The sequence below is a fragment of the Bubalus bubalis genome, chromosome 3 (genome assembly GCF_019923935.1).
Source record: "Bubalus bubalis isolate 160015118507 breed Murrah chromosome 3, NDDB_SH_1, whole genome shotgun sequence".
Taxonomy (NCBI): domain Eukaryota; kingdom Metazoa; phylum Chordata; class Mammalia; order Artiodactyla; family Bovidae; genus Bubalus; species Bubalus bubalis.
The window spans coordinates 130119263-130122640 of record NC_059159.1 but is presented as its reverse complement, the minus strand read 5'-3'; the positions used below and the strand labels follow the sequence as shown (position 1 = coordinate 130122640).

Below are 3378 nucleotides of genomic sequence, written 5' to 3'. Positions count from 1 at the left end.
CATTGCCGGGCTGTTGTTAGATCCAGGGCTTAAACAACTCCACATCCTGTGCTCTTTCTCTCTCTCTCTCTCTCTCTCTCTTTTTTTTTTTTTTAACACATAAGGAAGCATTTATCTGAGGTTTAACATGAAGTCATACAAATAAACTTTGTATAAACACAAAAATGCATTGAGTCACGGCACAGCTAGCAAAAGGCAAAGTAAAAACAAATAAAATTTATTGGTGGCTGTATATAACTGGGCATAGTTGTGTCTTGTACACTGGAAAGCCTTTTTCAAAGTTTATCTTGGATCAACAGAAGACCAGTCTTCAAAGGTGTTTTGCAAGATAGGCTGGGGATGGGTGGGCAGTAGTGGATCATGTTCAACTCTGTGAATGTCCCATTGAATACTCCTGAATCCTTGGATCTAGATCTAGGTTGGGGAACTTTTGGTGGTGGCGGTTTAGTGGCTAAGTTGTGTGTGACTCTTCCAACCCCATGGACTATCAGGGGGTCTGCCAGCCTCCTTTGTCCATGGGATTTCCCAGGTAGAATACTGGAGTGTGTTGCCATTTCCTTCTCCAGGGGGTCTTCCTGACCCAGGGATCAAACTCAGGTGTCCTACATTGCAGGTGGATTCTTTACCAACTGAGCCACCAGGGAAGCCCCTGGGGAATTTTATTTCTACTAATTAATACAGTGAGAAAAAAGCAGGAGGAAGTTGAGGCGGAGGGGGAGGGTGTTGGCATCTCTCAAGTTCACAATACATAGAGGATAAAAGCTTGTCAGACACTTAATCACTGTTTCTAAACAGTTGCCAAACACCTACACCATTAGACTAGGTTTCCTCGGGTCTGACAAGCACAATAAGTGCCATGGCAAACATTTCTTGGACTAATCACTTTACATGGATTAGTTCAATTCATCCTCACGACAATCCCATGAAGCAGGTGTTCATATTAGCTACACTTCACCCAGGGAGAAAAGCTCCCTGCTTTTATCCTTGTCATCGTCCTTTAATCACCCAGGGTCTACCTTGGTGAAAAGAAAGCTGGTTGTGCACATCTGCTCAGATTCAACTCGAGAACAGTGAATTGGGTAATGAAGAGTAATGCAGAGATCACTTCTATTCAGCTTTGGGATGTGGTCCTTCAGTTCAGTCCCTCAGTAGTGTCTGACTCCTTGCGACCCTATGGACTGCAGCACGCTAGGCCTCCCTGTCCATCACCAGCTCCCAGAGCTTGCTCAAACTCATGTCCATCGAGCTGGTGAGGCCATCCAACCATCTCATCCTCTGTCGTCCCCTTCTCCTCCTGCCTTCAGTCTTTCCCAGCATCAGGGTCTTTTCTAATGAGTCAGTTCTTTGCATCAGGTGGTCCTTGGCCTTGCTGTATGTGACATCTGGGGAATTTCCAGAGCAGTTCCTGGAAGCTGAATGAGGAGGCCACCTTGTGATGTTCTGATACCTGAGGGTAAGGGGTCACTAGCCTTCTTCCATGGAAGCTTCCCTGCTGAAGATGGTCCCAATTACCTCCAAGTGCCAGCTTCTTCGGGTTTCTCTGGTGACTCGGCTGGTGAACAATCTGTCTGAGGATTCCCTGGAGATGGGAATGGCAACCCACTCCAGTACTCTTCCCTGGGAAATCCCATGGACAGAGGAGCCTGGTGGGCTATAGTCCATGGGGTTGCAAAGAGTCAGACACAACTGAACGACTTTCACCAACTTCTTTTTTCTCCTCCCTCCCACTTCCCCTTATTCTTATTAATGTGGATAACTATCCAGAAAGCAGTGATTCCTCTGTGTCAGGCTTTGGTTGCACATGAGTCGTGACTTAATCTTCACAACCACACTCTGTGAGACTTGTGGGTGTCCCAGAGTCGCCTCCCTCCTGCCAGTGCTTGAGAGCTAAATTGTTCCATTTTCAGAAATCCAGGGAGACTGTTGTTAAACAGAGCTGTTTCTAAAAATAAAATGATATAAACTTACAATTAAATAAATTACATTAAAAACAAAGGTAATAAACACACAAAAGTAGTTAAATATTTATCAGCACATCCCTGGAAGTACCGTTCTCCCCAACAATAGTGCTGCAGATGACTGAGGTTTGGAAGGAAGCAGCAAAGTCTAGAGACAGACCTGATGGGTGGGACACCTCAGAGATGTTAGCTCAAGCTGGGTTGCTTTTTTTCCCAGAACGAAGCTACATTTTGGCTCCTACAGCTTATGCATTGGAGATGGGGGCATTAAGGTGGGTTCCTTGGTGGCTCAGATTGTAAAGAATCTGCCTGCAGTACAGGAGACTTGGGTTCTATCCCTGGGTTGGGAGAAGGGGATAGCAACCCACTCCAGTATTCCTGCCTGGAGAATTCCATGGACAGAGGAACCTGGTGGGCTAAAACCCATGGGGTCACAAAGTGTTGGACATGACTGAGGGACTAAGACTTGCACTTTCACTGAGAAAGTTTGTAGAAACTACTGCCTGATGGGAGAAAAACCATGACAACAATGAAAGGGGATCATGGCCACAGAGGGTCTACTTTCTGTACCTGATGCTATAAAAAATGTGGCTAGATTTTAAAATGTACATGATGCTATCAACTTCCATGCCAAGAGAGAGCAATGGTCTGGTTCTGTTTAGCATAAGCATCCACTTATTTCCTCTGCTGCCTTTTCCTCCCACTGGGTAGTAAAATCCCAGAAAGGTATGGGACCACAGAGCCTTATTCCCAGAGAGGAAACTCACCCATGAGGATGAAGGTGCCACACCCCAACTCTCCTATAAAGAACACGAACAAGTGATGACTGTCTCCAGAGGCCATAGACAACAAAGAGTTGGTACTTGGTGCTTCTTCACAGAAGGGCTCACGATCCATAAATATATCCACTGGAATGCAGGACAAAACATAATGTATAAAAGATTGAATAGAAGATATATTATGCTAGTGCATGGCAATCCTGTCGGCAGGAATTTATAGCTTCGATATATTCCCCATTAAAAGTGGTTCAGCTAGCTGGTAGAGAAGCTCAATTTATCTTGCATCTGTTGCAAACCATCAATATTATGGTTTACTCATTTAAACTGGAAATGGGACCAAATATTTGGGCTATTTATAATAAAAAAATATGAAAATCTTTGTATTGGTGTTCATCACCTAACTCCTTCACTTTAATCAGAAGTCTGTTTACATAGGGTTCAGAGAACAGTCCTCACCTGTGATGATGCTAGGCTATGAGAGGCAGGAATGAGGAGGAAAATGACCGAATGTCCCTTTTCTCAGAGACAGGCGCGTGCCCCTCCCTTATTGAGGCCATCTGCCCACAGGAAAGGCAAAGCGGCACATGCAAAAGTCTGTGCATTGTATGTAAAAAGGGAAGGGGGAGGCTGGAAAGTTGGAA

General features: G+C 44.9%; 1 long non-coding RNA gene across 1 annotated transcript; it reads right to left on the bottom strand.

The window, feature by feature from the left end:
- Nucleotides 1-201: 201 nt before the first annotated feature.
- On the bottom strand, nt 202-2864 carry LOC123332423. Its single transcript, XR_006549214.2, has 2 exons — nt 2726-2864; nt 202-1942 (listed from the first exon to the last, which is right to left on the bottom strand). It is a non-coding gene; the product is annotated as an uncharacterized LOC123332423 (long non-coding RNA).
- Nucleotides 2865-3378: the final 514 nt, after the last annotated feature.